This window comes from Chiloscyllium punctatum, chromosome 30 (assembly GCF_047496795.1).
Source record: "Chiloscyllium punctatum isolate Juve2018m chromosome 30, sChiPun1.3, whole genome shotgun sequence".
Lineage (NCBI taxonomy): Eukaryota > Metazoa > Chordata > Chondrichthyes > Orectolobiformes > Hemiscylliidae > Chiloscyllium > Chiloscyllium punctatum.
The window spans coordinates 73132350-73152621 of record NC_092768.1 but is presented as its reverse complement, the minus strand read 5'-3'; the positions used below and the strand labels follow the sequence as shown (position 1 = coordinate 73152621).

The window sequence follows — 20272 nt, the reverse complement described above, 5'->3', positions numbered from 1 at the left end:
GATATTTGCTTCCAATGACCATTAAGTGCTGTCTGTGAGGCACCGTGAGTCGTCTCTGACATGAACTGCTCGCACAAATAACAGCGACGCAATTCCAAACCTACTGGAGATTTAGTGTATTGCCAAGTCCCAGAAAGTGCTCAAGTATCATAAAACAAAACACAACAACGAACCATTAAAAGTGAACATTTTCAAGTATATCCGTGATTAAATTAGGCCATCAATGCGCCGGTGCCCCCATCTGATCGAGAGAACCAATCACCTTTCTCCCTCACCAGGACAGTAATGAAGGAAATGAAAGTATAGCAACGTTTCACATCGTGATTGCCCACCTTTTCGCCACAACATCTAAAAACGGCGAACAGATTCAATGCAGGATCTTCTTTCGAAATAACGGTGAAATAAGTATGTCTATTCACTTTCAGAGTAAACGGGGAACAACGCAAGTTGTCTGGAATATGAATAACCAACATAGACTACTTTGGTCCCAGATTCTACTGATGCACAGACTTTCATATGTAAAGGTACCTTGGGTGATTGCCCTACACCCAGAGATCTTCTGGCTGCCTTCTGTTTGCCCTGTCACATTAAACTTGTGCTGCTCTAATCGAATTTGTAGTTCTTGCCATTTGTCCCTATTGCTACTAGGGATAGCTGGTCGTGGCAACTCGTGAATGCCACACAAATTCTTTGCCAAAATTGGATAGTCCCGAAACGTGATTCTCAGTGCACGAACTTTGCAACGAGTACATGCCACACGGCAAGTTAAAAAGCACGCTTCCATTTATTAAAGTAAGTTTCTGGGAACTGACAGCCAGATTCCTCCTTACACTCGGAATTATGACAACACATAAACCAACAGCCTCTCTCAGAGACAAGTGACCAACGCTCATCTTGTGCCGGACAAACGTAGTTGACAAGATTGCACGCAGGGACTGCACAGAAAACTATAGAGGAGAAGCAGACAGACGACCATCGAGCTGCATTCATGCAGTTCAGTTACACTGTAAACCACATGCACAGCTGTTCCTTGTAGGTACACACAGGGCACTGAGTGTCTCTGACTCAGGGACTTGGAACTCGGATTATATGACCGTCTGCCGCACTGCTTACTTCCTTGTGTGAGGTAACTCCCGATGGAACATATGTAAAACACGATAGCTCATTGAGAAATACGTCCAAAATAGTACCCAAGAGACGTATTTCTGTTGTGTTTCTAGTCCTGTTCCTGACATGACATTCAGCATTGTACTTATTGTGTGCTTCCTGGCGGTTCGCTGCATGCTTCCGTGATCGCATTGTGTGCAGTAATCTGCGTTTTAGCTGCAATTACGTGCGTTTCAAACCCAGGACCACCGGCCTCTATTTTGTTTTACTCTTCTCGTGCGCATTTGCAACACAGTAAACGATCAATTAATATTGGAAAATGACATACACATGCGTGTGAAAAGCCCAGTTTCCGTGGCAATTATGCAATGGTTGAGATTACTTTGATTCAGGAGATAAGGATGGAAAGTGAGTTTGGGTAGAGATGAGGAACATTGAGGAAAGAGGAAACCAGCCGGTGTAGCTTACAAGAACACTAACAGTAACCACAGTGTAAAAGAAAAACGTACAGGAAAAAATACCGCCTGTGAATGATAAAAGAAGGCAAGAATTATGGGAGACATTCATTTCCCCTCTTCCTCTCCCGTTTGAATTGTAAAGAAACTTTGAAGAAAAACAATCGAAAAGTCTAATATGCCCCCATCGAACAACGTGCGCCGTACCTTGGTCATTGATTACTGTAGATTAGAATACTTACAATGTGGAAACAGGCCCTTCGGCCCAGCAACTCCATACCGACCCGCCCGAGCCCAAATGCATTCTTCTCCTTTACCTCCGTCAATTTAGCATGGCCATTTCAACAAACCGGTACATTTTTGGACAGTGGGAGAAAACCAGAGCAAGCGCACACAGCCACGGGGAGAATGTGCAAACTGCACACATTCAGTTGCTTGAGGCGGGAATTGACCCTGACTCTGTGGCATTGTGAAACAGCAGCGCTCACGATGGTGTCAGCGTGAGATGGGACTTATTTGCCGTCTTTAATTGGGAAAAATCTCTGTCATTGTGAGCATCTGGAAATACCAGCTCCTTCGGCAGAATAAGAAATGAATATGTCACTAACCTTTGTTTGTTTCATGTCCAAGAATACTCAGATCAATAGCTCCCTTGATTACCTCTGCTGGTCATGTTCGCAAAGACATCTAGCAAATTGCCAAGTGTGATTTTCCTTTCAATAAATAATTTTGACTCCATTTGGCTGCAAAAATCTTTTCCTAACTTTGTGCTTTTCTTCTTTTACATTGGTGTCTCGCACCTTACAAATGACAGCAAAGGTATGAATGGAGAGTGAAACATTTAACTCAAGTCAGCGGCAGCTTTCAATGAGATCACGTCTGATTTGGTCAGTGCTCAGCACGCAGCGCTGTCGGTAGTCATGGCCGAGTGGTTAAGGCGATGGATTAGAAATCCATTGGGGTTGTCCCACGTAGGTTCGAATCCTGCTGACTACGTTATGAATGCTTACCTGCAGGAACAATTCAAAGTTCAGAAAGCCTGTTTTGCAAACCAGGCCTGTAATTTGATTAGACTTGAGAAACTCGAGTTCTTCATCAGAAATGCTCCACATTTAAAACATTATCTCGGTTTCTCTTTCCAGATACACTGCTCGACACATCGGGTTTCTGCAGTTGTTATTGAACTCCCTGAGCAGAAGTGCTGCTTTTCATTAGATTCCTTTAATCCCTTGTCCTCTGTTCTCTGACTCTGATCAGTGGCAATACTTCCTCCTGCTCGTCAGAGTGCTCATTCCCCACCGCTCCCTCTCCCACCATTACAAACAACCGCAGGAAATTGTCACTTAACCATCTTTGTTCCAAAGTGAAACTCACCAGCCAAGGAACTCTCTCCACCAAATGGAACTTCCCATCCCGGACATGGTGCAAGCCAGAGGATTGTGAAGAGATACTGTGAAAATATTGTCAGTTGGCAGTTGGAAAAATGTTTAGGAAGCAAACCATATAATTTAGGCTCCAGCTTTGGAAATCTTGAGAAACTCTTTGGGAAATAGATCATATGAGATTGAAGAAGTGTAAATTATCAGTCCGAGTAGAGGAAGGGACATTGACTCTGATGTTCTCGGCACAGGAACTGATCTGAGACATTGAAAGAATTCTCGCTCCCGTACGTGAGGAATACAAACTTCATCTGGACTGTGGGACAATGAGAAATTCTGGAACACTCAAGACAATATCCAAATATTGACTGAGATCACTAAAGTACGAGTACAATAGATGGGTCAGTTTTGGTCCAGTGTGTGTGGGAGGGCTTCTTGACACAGTATGTAGACATGCCTTCAAGGGAAGAAGCCACTTTCGATTTAGTACTGGGTAACGAGCCTGGCCAGGTTTTAGATTTGGAAGGAGGTGAGCACTGTGGAGACAGCGATCACAATTCTCTCAGGTTTACTTTCGTGATGGAAAGGGATAGGTGTACTCCACGGAGCAAGAGTTTCAGCTGGTGGAAGGGAAATCACGATGCAATGAGGTAAGATTTAGAAAGCGCAGAGTTTGGTAGGAAACTGTAGGGGGTGAGCACATTAAAAATGTGGAGCTTATTCAAGGAAAAGCTCCTGTGTGTCCTAGATAAGTATGTACCTGTCAGGCAGGGAGGAAGATCTCGAACGCGTGAGCCGTGGTTTACTAAGGAAGTGGAATCCCTGGTCAAGAAGAACAAGAAGTCTTATGTTAGGACAAAATGTGAAAACTGAGTTAGAGCGCTCGAGGGTTCCAACGATATCAGGAAAGACCTAAAAAGAGAGCTGAGAATAGCCAGGAGGAGACATGAGAAGTCGTTGGCAGATAGGATCAGGGTTAACCCTTAGGCTTTCCATAGGTATGTCAGCAATAAAAGGATGACGAGAGTTAAATTTGGGACAATCAAGGATAATAGTGGGAAGTCGTGTGTGTATTCAGTGGAGATAGAGGAAGTACTAAATAAATATTTTTCGACAGAGTTCGCTATAGATAATGAAAATGTTGGCGAGGAAGATACAGAGATACTTGCGTCTAGACTAGAAGAGATTGAGCTTCACAAGGAAGAGATATTAGAAATACTGCAGAGTGTGAAAATAGATAAGTCCCCTGGGCCGGATGGGATCTATCTGATGTTGTTCAGCAAATGCACTGCAGGAAGGTACAAATCAAGCTGATGCTAACAACGGCTCGTTTTGAGCCGCTAATTTGCAGTGAAGTGGCGGCGCCAAGAAAAGGTGTCACGCAGCTCGTCTAATTCCACATCCTGAGCTCGAAATGACCAGAGGTCTCTCGCTGAGTTTTGGCAGGGTCCTGATTGGACGACACCATGACACGTTTTCACTGGACTGGATCAGGAAATCGCGTCGTGACTGTGAGTAAAACGATGGACACTTCCAGCAGAGAAGGAGGCGACCCTGAAGCAGGCAGCTGTGGACAAATGTTTCTCCTTTGCCAGTGAAAGGCACTGCTTCACAAATTGGAAACTTCGAAGTGAAGCAGTGTTGGTGATTATCTTCGCTGCTTGTTCACCTTTTTAATTCTGATTCCGTGAAAGTCCATGGCATTACATATCGACATTCTGCCGTTGGCAAGCGTGTCTATTGGGCCACTGGCGTAATGGATGACGTGTCCGACTTCGGATCATAAGATTGTAGGTTCGAGCCCTACCTGGCTCGAGAGGGATGTCTTGCTTCAAGCATGCCCCACGTTAACGCTCCCCTGTAAAGTCCTGCCCGGGCGTCGCTTCTGTGCTTCCGCATGCAAAAGTTGCATTTGTCCTATTGTCCATTTCAAACTCCAGCTCACCACAACGGAGACCACTGTCGGTTTGGGGGTATCTTTCTGTGTGTCTCCCTTTGTGGGTGAAAATGAGCATCAGTTCCTCAAAAAAATTACAAGTCGTTGTGCAAATGTCATACATCTGCCCCATTATTGTGCCATTGTAAGAACACAGGATAAAGACATTGACATTTGCCCTGGGAACATTAGAACACACGAGACTTTGGGCCGAAGTTGTGAAACTGCGACTAGAATAGATGGCTCTCTGATTAACCGCAATGCACACAGGCGGAATGGCCTTTTCCCACTTTGTAAATCTACGAAGACAAGTTGAAAATAATCTGCAACGAAAATGTTCATAAACGGTGTTTTATTTACACCAAATACGATAGTATCTATCGCATTGTCTTGTAATTTACTTGTGAGGATTCGGTACTCTCAGCACCGTGGCCCTGATCGTATTCCCGCTCATGAAATGGTTGTATTGTTCAGCTAACATATCGGTGTACCAGTACTTCTGCCGATTTTCCAATGCTAGCAGGTCATCGGTTTTGTCCAAAACATTATGAATGTTAACATAATCTAGCTTATCTCTCCATGCTGCAGGCTCACTGCCTTTATTCCTGATGAAGGGCTTTTGCCCGAAACGTTGATTTCGCTGCTCGTTGGATGCTGCCTGAACTGCTGTGCTCTTCCAGCACCACTAATCTAGTATAATATAAATAGCTGCAGTTGCTGGAAATCTGAGCCAAAAACGAAAATTGTTTGCGGAACGCAGAAAGACTGGCAACAGAAACATCGACTTTCCTGCTCCTCGGATGCTGCTGTGCTTTTCCAGCATTTTCTGATCTAAAATCAGTTTTCAAGCATCTGCAGTCCTCACTTTTGCCTAGTTCCTTCAGTTTCGCTGGTTCCCAATGCAAGAACTCCATCTCTAGCGGTTTCATGTCTGTACCTCCTTGCTGTGGAGTTGAAGAGTGAAGAAAAGCAACTCACCCCCTCCATCTCTGGGGTAATTAGGAGCTGAAAGTGAATCGTATCACATTGAAGTATATCTCCAAGCGACTTAATCTCTGTCTTTTATTGGGAACCATCTCTTTCATTGTAACTATCAGGAAAGACCATTTCGTTCGCTAAAAAAAAGAAATGAATTTGTCACTAACCTTTGTTTGTTTCATGTCCAAGAATACTCAGATCAATAGCTCCCTTGATTACCTCTGCTAGTCATGTTCTCAAAGAGATCTAGCAAATTGCCAAGTGTGATTTTCCTTTCAATAAATAATTTTGACTCAGTTTTGCTGCAAATATCTTTTCCTAACTTTGTGCTTTTCTTCTTTAACATTGGTGTCTCGCACCTTACAAATGACAGCAAAGGTATGAATGGAGAGTGAAACATTTAACTCAAGTCAGCGGCGGCTTTCAATGAGATCACGGCTGATTTGGTCAGTGCTCAGGGCTTGCTACTGTCTGTAGTCGTGGCCGAGTGGTTAAGTCGATGGATTAGAAGTCCTTTGGGGTTTCCCCACGTAGGTTCGGGTCCTGCTGACGTACGTTGTGAATGCTTTTCTGATGGAACAATTTCTACTCGAAGTTCAGAAAGCTTTTTTTGCAAACCAGGCCGGTAATTTGATTAGACTTGGGAAACTCGAGTTCTTCATCAGAAATGTTCCATATTTAAAGCATTATCTCTAAGAATGACGAGAGTTTAATTTTGGACAATCAAGGATAATTGTGGGAAGTTTTGTGTGGAGTCAGAAGAGATAGGAGAAGCATTAAATTAATATTTTTCGACAGTGTTCGCGATAGAAAATGAAAATGTTGGCGAGGAAGATACAGAGATACTTGCGTCGAGTGTCGTAGAGATTGAGGTTCACAAGGATTAGGTATAGAAATACTGAAGATTGTGAAAACAGACAAGTCCCCTGGGCCGGATGGGATCTGTCCTAGGATCCTTCTGGGAAGCAAGGGAAGAGATTGATGAGCCTTTGGAATTGATCGTCAAATCATCGTTGTTCTACAGGAATAGAGCCCGTGAAATGGAGCATAGCATATGTTGTTCTCTTGTGCAAAATGTTTCGTCGAGACAACCCTGGTAATTACAGACCAGTGAATCTCACTGCAGTTGTTGGTAACGTGTTGGAAAAGGTTATTATAGGTAGGATTTATGACCATCTCGAAAAGAATAATCTGATCAGGGACAGTCAGCACAGTTTTGTGATGGTTAGGCCTTGCCGAACGAATGTTGTCGACTTTTTCGACCAAGTGACCAAACAGGTAGATGACAGTAACCTGGTTGATGTGGTGTATATGGGTTTCAGCAAGTTGTTCGATAAGTTTCCCCACTATAGGCTATTATACAAAATGCGGAGGAATGGAATTGTGGGAGAGATTCCAGCTTTGATCAGTAATTGGCTTGCCAATAGAAAACAGTGTTGTCGTTGATGGAACATGTTCTTCTTGGTGTCCAGGTCCTGGCGCCGTAACACAAGGGTTGGTGTTAGGTCCACTGCTGTTACATGAGATCTAACCTTGCCAATCAGTCTCGCATGGGGAACATCATTGAACACCTTACTGAAGTCCATATAGATCACATTTATTGCTCTGCCCTCATCAAGCTTCTTTGTTACTTCTTCAAAAAACTCAATCAAGTTTGATAGACATGATTTCCCACGCACAAAGCCATGTTAACAATCCCGAATCAGTCCTCGCCTTTCCAAATAAATGTACATTCTGTTCCTCAGGATTCCCTCCAACAATTGGAGTATTCTTGGCAGATGCAGTTTCATGTAGGGAATGCGAGGTCATATACTTTGTTGGGAAGAATCAAAAGACACACTAGTGTTAAAATCGATAGAAACGCAAAAGAAGTGCGGTGCAGAGGAGTCTCAGTGTTCTTATACATGAAACAGACAAAGCTTAATCACATATTTATTTCTTGCTGGCAAAACAAAGCCTTTTCTGATGCTCACAATTAAAGAGATGGTTTCCAAGAAAATAGGAAAATTAAGTCACCAGTAGAGTAATCAATTACCAAGATATCCCTCGTGATGTTATATGGGACATGTGGGATTTTTTTTTTTTTTGATTTTGGTTCTCCAAACGTTTTTACAATGGAACCGAGAGTTTTAGATGGGAAGTTAAGATCACGCACGACTATTGCCATTTTTGTCACGCATTTTTTTTCCCCTTGTGCGATTTATTTTGCTTTGTGGTTACTGCGAGTGGGCTTGTAAACTACACATGCTTGTGAGTCCATTCCTCACTGTTCCTCAACTCCAGTCAAACAGACTTTACATCCTTATTTCCTGAATCAAGGTAATCTCTAACCATTGCATAAATGTCATTAAAACTTCGGTATTTCACATGCCTCTGTATATCATCTTTCAATATCAATTGATCCTTTACTGTATTGCAGTTGTGCATAAGAAGAGAAAAATAGAATAGAGAATGGTGGACCTAAGCTTCATACACCCGTTATTGAAGAGAAAATGCAGATTTCTGCCGATAAAAGGATCGTGGAACCATGAGCTGAACCCTCAGGAAACACAGACATAGTGCAGTGCCACAGGGCATGTCAGGGACAGCACCAGAAGGACAACAGAAATGCTTCTCTAAGCTCCTATTTTGGATGTATTTCTTAATGAGCAATAGAGTGTGACATGTGTTCCATCAGGAGTTACCTCACACAAGGAAGTAACCAGTGCTGCAGACTGTCATATCATCCGAATTCCAAGCCCTGGAATCAGAGACATTCAATATTCTGTGCATAACTGCAAGGAACAGCTGTCCGAGGCGTTTTTACAGTCCAGATGAAATTATGAATGCAGCTCTCTAGTTGTCAGCCTCTTTCTCCTATGTCGTGTTTCGTGCAGTCCCTGCGTGGAATCTCGTCAACCACGTTTGAACTGCACATGATGGGGTATTGGGCCTTGTTTTCTCGTGAGTTGTTGTCTGAGTGAGGCCCTCGTTTTCTGTGCTGTCATATGTCTGAATGTTCGGAAGAATCTGGATATCGTTTTCCAGAATTTGTTTTTAACACAGGGAAGCATGATACAAAAATTACCTCATAGCGAATCCACGTTGCGAACATTGTGTGCCATGCATTTGCGAATGAACGTGGGTGGATATTGGTTCTTGGCAAAGAATTTGTGTGGGCGTCAGTCCAACCGTCCCTAGTAGCAATATGTACAAACGGCAAGGGCCACACATTCGACTAGAATAGCACAACAATAATAGGACAGGGCAAGCACAAGACAGCCAAACAATTCATGGAAGCAGGGCATTCATCCACGGATTCCATCCGTTGGACCCAATCTGCAATCCCAACAAATGGAAGCAGCGGGAATGAAACCAAATGAATTCGTACCAAAATATGAGAGCAGCGCTTCAGAGGAACCTCTGCAGCGCTGAGAATGTCACGCAGAAAAGGAGGAAAAGTCTGCAAACCATCTTCCTAGCGTCACCGAACTTTTCAACAAGAACTCCAGAAGCATCCAAACTTCACATCTTTCTGCTCCAAAACACTCCGCTTTTCCACAACAGAGAATTGCACACTCAACTACCGCGTGGAAGATGAGAATTGCAGCCCCTACACGACCAAGGGCGGCCGTAAGAGCGAGGGGTAACAGCTGCCACTGTCATTCCACAGCTACAAACGCTCTCTTTGAAAGGTACATTATCGTATGAATGTCGGGGCAGCAGTAGAATATGGGAATCAAACATTTTGCGCTGTATATTCATATTCTGGACAATGTGAGTTGTGCACAGTTTTCCCTGAAAGTGAGTAGACGTCGTTATTTCACCGCTGTTGTGAAGCCAGATCCTGCACTGAATCTGCTCCCTCGTTTTTTGTTGTTGTGGCTAAAAGGTGGGCAATTGCAAGGTGAAACTTTGTTATATTTCTCTCATTTCCTTCATTACTGTCCTGGTGAGGGAGACTGTAGATTGGCTTGCTCGATCAGATGGAGGCACCAGCGCATTGTTGACCTAATTTAATCGAGAATATAATTGGTCATATTCACTTTGCATGGTACATTTTTCTGTTTTGTTTAATGTTACTTGAGCACTTTCTGTTACTTGGCAATGCACTAAATCTCCAGAATGTCGGGAAGCTCCGTTTGGAATTGCTTCGGTGTTATTTGTGTGAGCAGTTCTTGACATACACGTTCGCACTGCCCCACAGACAGAAGTAATGAGTTTGTGTGTCTGATAATGACTCTGCCTTTTGAGTTTTGCACCTGGTCGACGTTAAGAGCTGTCAGTTTTTGGATTCACTGGAGAGTTAAGGCGAAAACACGATTTGTGAGGCTTTTTTTAGTCAACGAAATTATTTGATGGAGAACTTGGGAATGTATCAAGGAGAATGGTCATTATCTGTAAATGTCTGGAAAACATTCCTCTCTGTGTCATTTCAAAACATTACGCTTCAAGAAAAAAATAAAATGCAAACACGCTGACTTAGTAACAAACAGCATGCGTTTTTGCAAGTGGTCTATTCAAACTGTTGTCAGGTACTGGAGTGTCACAGAATTACCGAGCACGGAAGCAAACCTTCCTATCCAACTTGCACCTGTTCAACAGATGACAGTAACTAATCTAAATATATTTGCCAATATTTGTCCCTTATCTGTCCGAACAATTCCTGTCTGCATAGCCATTTAGATGCCTTTGAAGTGTTGTGAGTGCACCAAACTCTGCCACTAAATGTGGCAATTTATTCCACACGCACAAAAATGTCTGTATTAAAAACAAGTGTCGCTCACGTCCCTTTCAAATTGGACTGCTCTCACATTGAACCTATGCTATCTCACTGTAAACTCATGTGACTTCTGAAAAAGTGTAGATTGACTATGTTCTTTGCTCGCCTACCTCATGATTTTGTAAAGTTTTCCAAGGACATCCCTCAGGCCTGAAGCTCCGGGGAAAACTGTCGAAGAATATTCAGCTTCTCAATAATGTCCACACCGTGTAAACCTTTCAAATCGTTGTAAATATTTTTTTTTAATTATGCTAAGGTATTCATAGAAAGTGCCAGGGGATATTGCAGAAGTGAAGCGATGCTGACACATTCGTCTTGACAGGTTTGGCGCTAGTTATCGTCAGGGGGCGTCTCCGAGTGGTTTAATGTGGGTAAAAGCAATGAATGCAGATGCTGGAGACCAGATTCAGGATTAGTGGTGCTGAAGAGCGTAGCAGTACAGGCAGCATCCGAGGAGCAGTAAAATCGACGTTTCGAGTGAAACTCTGCATTCCTGATGAAGGGCTTTTGCCTGAAACGTCGATTTTACTGCTCCTCGGATGCTGCCTGAACTGCTGTGCTCTTACAGAACCACTAATCCAGAGAGTTTTAATGTGCTGGGTTGAGGATCCAGTCTCTATTGCGTCGTGGGTTTGAAACCCAACTTTGCAATAGATCAACTGCAGGCAGCTTTTTATGACAGAACTACACAGGTCCTGATATTGCTTTGTGGGTGTGTTTGTTACTCCTCGGGTCTCTCACCCTCTCCGCGATAAACACGGGAACATGAACAACTGATTCTTAAAATAATGAGAACTACTGCTGTCCACATCCTCTCGATCACTGTGCGTTTGGATGTGTGCACGCACAATTTTGCTGTCAGTTGCTGTGTGTCAAATGATCAGAGCATTTGGCTGAAATGTTGGTTGTCCAAACCCAAAAAGAGCACAGACCCTCAAATATTTCACATCAAGTATTGAGATCGACCATGAACTGACAATACAACCACGAGAACCCATCCATGATTGACCCTGAGTCCGCAATGAGTGAGACGGTTACGTGCAGCAAAATGTGACCCCACTCTCTACAAGCCCCTGCTGCCAACAGAAAGGGGCCACTTCAGGTTCAATCAGCGGCTTCCTGCCCAGCCCCGGGACACAGCTCTTGGAAACTACTTCCTCAGGAACGGCTGTTACCGTGTGAAAGGGTAAAACATTCGAATTCAAATTGGAAATGGCTTCAGAAGATTGTTCCTGTTTTTAAAACATTTTATAATCAGAATTCCTTTCTCGAATATTAGAAGTGGTAAACTTTGTAGGCAGGTAGAACAAATAAAGTGTTGATTGTGAGGACTCTGTCTCTTCAGCAGATGGGATTCCCTACACTCTAATCAGAAATGGTTTGGTTTCCTGAGGTATTTTCCCGATTGATTTGCAGTCTGCCAGATTGTCTGGGAATCACTTCAGTGACCTAAGGATCAGGGTCAAAATATGAAAATATGAACAGAGAATCGAAAATCCCGGGGCAAGGCCTAAATGGATTGTCATGGTCTCAAGGAATAAATCTGAGTATTGAAAGACTTGGATAATGTTATTTGCATTGGGGAGGAATGAACGAGATTTTTGAAAATTGCCGTGTCAGCTGAATTAAACTAATTATGAAATGATAAATTAACCAACACCAATCCTGTCCTGGTACGCTCAGTCGGTAGAGATTGAGACCTTTGATCTCACTGGTGTGGGGTCGAGACCCACGCAGGGCGCTGTTGTTTGTTAATAGGTTTGCCGCTCTCCTTTAATGTTGCAAGAGCGAATTCGCTCGCTGAGGCAGGTTTTGTTGACACATTTGTTCCTCCGTTTTTGATCATCTCTTGGTTTCTGAGTGAAAGCTGGCTCCACTGTACTGCAGGTGCAAGAGACAAGGTTATCAGTTCAGCCGAATATGCTATAAACGATGTCCCTTCCAAAACGTGAGGTTCCATTCCAAACGTGCCCCAACCAAAATGTCCAGAGACGTCGAATGTGAATGGCCACATGACAGTGACAGCTGCATGTCAAATGGTGCTGCAATAGAATTAACTGAATGAGAATGCCCAGATGGAAACCGAATGGAACTCTCCCTGAAATTTTCCCAATTCACTCGGTTGTGTACCCATGTGCATTTACGTAATGAACAGCTTATTGTCAGTAACAGGGGTGGGGGTGATGCAGGATAGTGAGGTCTCCGTGTGGGTCAGAAGTGATTTGTTCGAATAGGGAATTCAAACGTCCACAGAGCAGACATAGCTGATTGGTCCAGGATCAGACTTTTCCCTCTGTTTCAGTACCAACAAAAGAAATTGCGGGAAAATCTCAGCAGGTCTTGTAGAATTTTGGAATGGAAAACCGAGTTAAGTCTTCAAGACCAGTGACACTTATTACTCCATGTCCATTTCCGTCTACCTATTTTATTGAATATCTCCTGACTCTCAACTTTATAATCAGTTTCTCTTTTATTACTCCGTCTCCAAACATTCTCCCATTCTCACAATTTAATAACAGAACTGTTCCATCTATCACCTCGCCGAGTTATGAGAGGAGGACTTCGAAATGCACGATTAACTCTGTTTCTATTTCCTTAGATACTGGATGGTCAGAGACCAGAAGGCATCGGAGGACAGTTAGAGCTTTCAGCCCATGGTCTGCCCGCCATTCGGTCATGACTCATATAGTTCCCAAATCAATTTTCAGCCTTCTATTTGTGACACTTATCTCCCCTGAATTTAAGATCCAGTCTTTTTCCCAGAGTGCGAATGAAACTGTCCCAACCGTCTCCACATCTGCTGGCAGCTGTTACACCGTATCTGTGTGTGTTCGAGCTCAATTTCAGTCCCACACAGCAAACACGTCTGTTCTGAGCAATGCAATCCCCGCTGCATGACAGATCGATCGGGTCTCTGACCCCACGGTTTTTCTGCGAGGCAGTAGTTAGCTGCTTCATGACCCACGGCAAGGACCAGTGCTTCAAAATGTGGGGACAAAGAACGATAGGCACAAGAGTTTGTACAGGTTAGGTCGAAAGGGTTATTGTCAACTTCATGGAGTCCCTGCTTCAGAGTCTAGGTTTGAATCGGCCAAGCCTAGATAAAATTCCAAGTCAGGAAATGAAGATTTATTTCACTTCTTGTGGCTAGTCTGAATGAAAACCATTTTCTGCTTCAACAGAGAGCACAGACCCGGTTCTGCCAGAAGGAATCCAGTGATTGATTGCATCCAACTGGAATCATTGAGTCATAAAGATGTACTGCAGGGAAACAGACCCTTCGTTCAAACCTGTCCATGCTGACCGGAAATCCCAACCCAATTTGGTCACTCTTGCCAGCACACGGCCCATATCCCTCCAAACCCTTCCTACTCATATACAATTTCAAATGCCTCCTAAATGTTGCAATTGTACGAGCCTCCACCACATCCTCTGGCAGCCATGACAGCACGTACACCGAATAAATTGTCACTGCAAATCCCATCTAAGGATCTCGCCTTTCTGAGCTGAAACTATCTCGCTGTTCATTCAATGTCGCTGCGTCTAATTCTTGGAAATCCCTCCCTATCGACATCATGGCTGTAACACTGTGTTGAGCACTTCGAGGACGAAGTAAAATAACTTACCATCTCAGTCTCTTGAGTAATTATGGTTGGGCAGTGAAGCCTTTCCCAAAGAGTGACGTGCATTCTCCAGAATTTCGTTTGAAAAAACTGCAGTTTTCAAGTGGACATCCGAAAGTGGTCCGGAACAAAAGTAAAGTTTCGAAGGGAAAGTAGGATAAACTGAAAGTCAATGATGACTGAGATGAATGAGGCAGAAAGTGAGTGAGGAGCTGTTGGTACAAGGATCAATGTCAGTGCTAATGGTTTAGCCCTTACTGCCCACTGTTAACACCAACTCACACACCACTCCTGGTAAATTCACCACAATTACCCTGGTCTCTTGGTATGAGTTTCCCTCTGTGCACATTCAGGCTGTAAATCGGCCCCGAGAGGATGAACGCATACTGTTTATCCTGTCAGGTTAAAGAGGTGAAGGCATCAGTTTGAAATCAAAGCAAGAAGAGATTGCCTCTTCCTGTACATTTTCAGTGGACAGTCACCAGCTGCGAACTTCTTTCCTGCACAAACGGACGTTGATATAAATTCTCATCTAACAGCTTTATTACAGAAAGGTAGTCCGATTAACTGTGATCAAATACTTCATTAAATGCCCTTATTGATTTGAAGAACCGTGTTTGTGGTTTCGTCAGTTAAAGCATGTGGTAATAACCAGACGTTAATGGTGTCAAATGTTGTCAAATGTTCTGTACATTGAAAGTTCATTATTTAAACTTCTTGTAAAAGCCGTATTGTTTATCCAACATCGCGAAAGTAACGGCTCAGCATGCTTCTTGTGTTAGAGCTCAGACAGTTATTATTTCGTGCTACCAAGCCCTACCTCCTGATGTGGACCCATTAGTCTATGTTCTATCCTGCTAATTCAACGCAGAGTTCTTTTTACTCTGTTCGACAAGGATTTGTCTATCTCTTCTACTATTATTCTCCGTCCGTCTTTTCAAGTTTTTTGGGATAATGAAGAGACGCAAGAGACACTGCAGACTTGCAGGACAATGTTGTAGTAATAACACATCCAATGAGATAATGGCTCTCATTGTCTGCTGTCACCATTCATTGATTTTCGGCAAACAGCAATGGCATCATAGAAATCCTATAATTGGAGTGAAACTGCTTTTTTTCTGGTCTATTATGAATACTATTTAGAATTGTAAAAGCTCATAACGTTTTGAATGAACAAATGTCACCTGAACTCAGACCCAAGAAACACAGACATTACTTAGAGACTGAGCCCAGTTCTACACACTCTGGCCGGTGGAGGGGGCGACGGAGAAAGCGACGGAACAGCCTCCGATGTTAACACTTTTCCAAGAGTAGAAATGAAAAATGAGGGATATTGACAGACAGAGAGTGTGAGAATGTAGAAGAGAGTGAGGTGGTACAGAGAGACTAAGGGACACAAACAGAAATTCTCCATTCACCATGGATGCTCATCGACATAAAGGAGAAGAAAAAGGTAATGAATGCCAGCCTTTCACAAACTCAGTGCAACAGCAACAGCATTACAGCCGATAAAGGAATTTTGCATTATTACACATGACATTTGTCAGCTATTGAGAGATTCTGATAAGTATGCTGTTTTGTGAAGTGAAATTGACAATTACCCAGGCAATAAAACAATAAAAAGCATAAATAGCCTGAATCTGTGATAAGAAACAATAAATTTCTTTTACTCCACAGATGCTGTCAGGCCTGCAGACTTTCTCTGTCAATTCCTGTTGTTGATTCAGATTTCCAGGATTCAGACTTCTTTGTTTTATGCTAGTCTGAATCCTGTTTGTGACAATACTGGATTAATTGCCAGTTCCATACAAATTCCCTGCTTTGGGAAGGTTGTCAACAACATAAACGGTCAGAGGAAATCCCCCATTGCTACAGCAGTGAGACCACCGTATCCTTAACAGTAGACTTCCACAGAAAGTGAAATATGGCGCTGTATGCTTTATCAATGAATCCACTTTTACTTTTTTCATTTGTGATCATTTTAACTGCCCATTCAGTTTATTTCTTTCTTCCATTTCTGTCAGCTTGGAAAAGGCCTTTCCGCCCATCTGCAGTGCGGGTCATTGGACATTCATTTTTTCGAGTCCAGGAGCTACTATTTTTTGGAGGACCTTCTGCACTGCATCTGGGGTGGGGTGGGTGCGAGGCTGTACCACTAAGTTCACCTGTCTGTAGATATCGGAGAAGGGTCTATCTATTCCACACCACCAGGCTTCCTAATCGCTCATGAATCTTGGTTATTATTACCCTTGCCATGGCACCTCCTTCTTTGATAACAGGAAACCGATATCCCGTGTCAGGTGTACCTGTAGCCGTGATGGATACTACTCAGTGCCAGTAACTGGGTACACAAGGATCTCTGCATAAATATTTATTGCCTTATTTATAGTCGTCCTGGTTACCAAACGGGCATGGGTAGCATGTAAAGGTCAACTGAACATCCTTGGTTAAGATTACCGTCTGCTGTTGTATCCCAGACACCCCTGCCTTCACGACTCGTCCTGCCATGCAGCCCCATATTTCTATGAGTCTTCTAATCATTACTTAACCTTATTTGGATCCGGTGTTGTCCAATGTCTCCTCAAGGTCAGCTTCACGTTTGCAACGGCTGGCGTGTATCAACGTGGCTCTTTCGGCAATCTTAACAGCTGTCTGTGTTGTAGGGAGCCCTTGGAACGGTCCCAGCCAGCTCTTCGCCTTCATGCTTTTGCTCCTGAAGTCTTTCAGCACTATCCAGTCTTCAGGTTCTAGATTGTGCATCTTCCCTTCTGCTGATTGGGGTAGTGCTGCCCTTCTTTTGATTCTGTATTTGAGACAGAAGTGTGGAGAGTTTTATACCGTAACATAATATCTCGTCCTCACAGTGGTCTGTTATCTGTTTTACAATCGGTCTTGGCCAATTCCTGTATTGGGCCACCTTCCAAGCAAATTCTCAAACGTCCTAATATTTACTCTTCCTCTCCTTCATATACATTAGCACAATTGGAAATGCCTTTGTCCATGTCACCTCTAGTTCCTCACAACATTTTGCCAATTTATTGTTAAGGATAGTTTTCTCTCTTTCCACTGCCCCACCGCTCGCTGGGTGGTAGGCACAATGTTGCCTCACCTTTATTCCCAAGTAATCACTGATCTGCTGAAGGGCAATATTTATAAATGGCTTTCCATTGTCGCTGCTTAGCCTTTCAGGGATTCCCCATCTCGGAATTATTTCAGTTAGCAAAGCCTTGGCTACTGCACTGGCATCCTGTTTAGACGTGGGAGCACTTCCACCCCTTGGGAAATCATCAACTATTACCAGACAATGCCTTTTCCCTTCGCTGGGTGTTAGTTCAATAAAATCCATCCGTAAATGTTCAAAGGGTCTTTGGGATTGGGGGTGTTCTGCCTGATTCATTTGTATTCCCCTCCCCACATTATTAGTGGCACAGATAACACATTATTCACATTATTTTTATGAGTAATGAGTAAATCCCTTTCTGTACCAGCGTGCTGAAATATTGTCGTACATTCCCACTTTTGACACATGGTCCTTACCGTGTGTTACTTTGGCATAGAAAGGGAATAAAGATCGTGGTAGACAGGGTTTCCCACTGTGGTCACACCACACCCATTCCCTCATTCTGCACCATGCTCTTTTCCATTCACGCTTCTCCTTTGATGTGGCCTGAGACTGTAACTCCCATAAGTCTGCTTTTGATTAGAAATATTTGACATACACATGAGCGGCTGATTGGCTGCCGTCCTTGCCGCTCAGTCTACATTTTCATTGCCTTGAGAAATTGAATCATATTTTTTCCTGTGGGCTTCACATTTACATACAGTGATTGATTTAGGCAATCGGACTGCTTTCAGGAGGTCAGAGATCAGGCCATGGTATGTGATTGGCTTTCCAGTGGAGGTCAAGAAGCCCTTGTTTTTCCACAGGGATCCAAAATTATGTACAACCCCGAATGCATATCTGTTGTCGATGTAAATATTCACTGTTCTTCCTTCGGCCAATTTACATGCCTCAATCAAGGCAATCAGCTCTGCTGCTTGCGCTGACAGATGAGAAGGAAGTGATCCCGCTTTGACTACCTCGTGGGTAGTTGCTACAACATACCAGACATTGGCCTATCTCTTTGCTTCTGAATGCTGACCTATCCACAATAAAACGCCGTGTCCAGATTCTAAATTTGTGAATCCTACACGTCTGGTCTCGGGCTTCAAATGTCATTAATTACAGCGACACAGTCATGTGGGTCTCCGTCTCCTTCTTTGAGGAGAAGACAAGCAGCATTAAGGACGTTACATCACTTTATTGTCATGTTAGGCTTCTCCATTCGCATAGCATTGCATGTGAGCCAACGTGCTGCCGACATGTGTGCTGTCCTTTGCTCAGAAAGCAGTAAGGGTACTGCATGTGGGACCAGTCGGTTTAATTCAACAAAGCCGACTATGTCCCTGGAAGCTACAACAGCCTTTTCAAATGCAGGCACGACACGGAGGCATTTATGCAATCCTGCCGTTACGGGATCCAAGTTGAGGTGAAAAATAAGCTACTGACCTCAATTTTACACACATAATTCTGCATCAGCACAAATGTCATGCAGGCACGCTTCTCATCCACTATTTGTACAAAAGGCTTGTTTGGATTTGGAATCCCAGTGTCTGTGTAGTTTGGAGTTCCATTTCAATTCAACAAAGGCACTCTAGGCCTCAGGGGTCACTGCAACGGACTGCAGCTCTGCAAACCTGAACCATGAACTATGTCACTTTTAGGCGCCTAAAGGTTTGCGTAATGCAGGTTGAACATTCTTAGTAGGATCACATGACCAAAAAGGATAACAATTGTTTCTTCATGTGAGGCTTTGAATTTTGCTGGTTTGCTTGAACTCTGTCTTGACCAATGGTCTTTCCTTGTTCAGATATTAAGTGACTTAAGAACTTCAACTGTTGTTCCACAAGTTGTAGTTTTGTGAGCCTAGAAGGCAGAGCATTGCAAGCCTACCTTTCTCACATTGTTTCTCTGTTGATGCTGCGAAAAAGCATTCGTTTACATACTGCAGAAGCGCTGACACCCCCCCCCCCCCACCTCCCCCGCTTTAAAACAAGAGTCTCCAGACTCCTGTGTCGAGTCTCGTTAATTATGGTGGGGACTCACAGTAATCTTGAAAATGTCACGTGAAAGTATACCATTTGCCTTTGAATGGAAAAGTGAACCAGAATTGACTGTTGGCGTGTAACGGTACACAAAACAAGGCATTTGCTAAATCCAGAATAGAGAACCATTTACATACGGTGGAATTTGAGCCAATATAATATAGGGGTTGGGAACACTTGGGGTGTGAGGAACAACAGCGGTCTTGATAACCTGCAGATCATGAACAAACCTCCATTCCCCCGATTCACCTGGAATATTTGCCTTTTTGAACGAAAAGAATGGGCGTTCTCACCAGTGATTATTCACGGGGGATTATCACTCCAGCCGAGAAGAGAGATTCAAAGACTGGAGTAATTCCTTGCACAGCCTCGGGTTTTAACGGCTCTTTTGCTTTGCAAGGACGATACTCAGACTTCGGGGTTATTCCTAAGGATTCGTATGAGTCCCACATCGTGTTTGCCTTTTGCCCTGAAATCAGTTGGGACCCTTCTTAATCTTGGGTCCGAGACATCTACCATAGGTAAACACCAGACGACACTCCTGCCAGGGATTACCTGGACTGCCCTGTCTGCCTGAGTTAGCCAATTTAGTTTCTTCCTATACATCCTTATAACTGCATTGAAGCAGATACGCACACACCGACCCTGAAGATACAATCTTTCATTTTTTGTGCCTGTCGTACCCATGGTCCCAAATTCTGACACCTGTCGCTGGATGCCTTCGCCAATGATCCGTGAGGAAAAGAGCCTTCCACATAAAAAAAAGGGTCTATTTACCGTCACAGGTACTTAAAAAAGTTTAAGGTGACAGCACATCTGTGATCATTCCAATAAAATTCGCACAATAACAACTGATCTGGTTTAACCAATCTCCTGAACCAAGCCTT

At 43.5% G+C, this 20272-nt stretch overlaps 1 non-coding gene across 1 annotated transcript; it reads left to right on the top strand.

Annotated features, from left to right (window-relative positions):
- The first annotated feature begins 2476 nt into the window (after positions 1-2476).
- Positions 2477-2558, top strand: trnas-aga (transfer RNA serine (anticodon AGA)). The gene has a single exon. It is a non-coding gene; the product is annotated as a tRNA-Ser (tRNA).
- The last annotated feature ends 17714 nt before the right edge of the window (positions 2559-20272 follow it).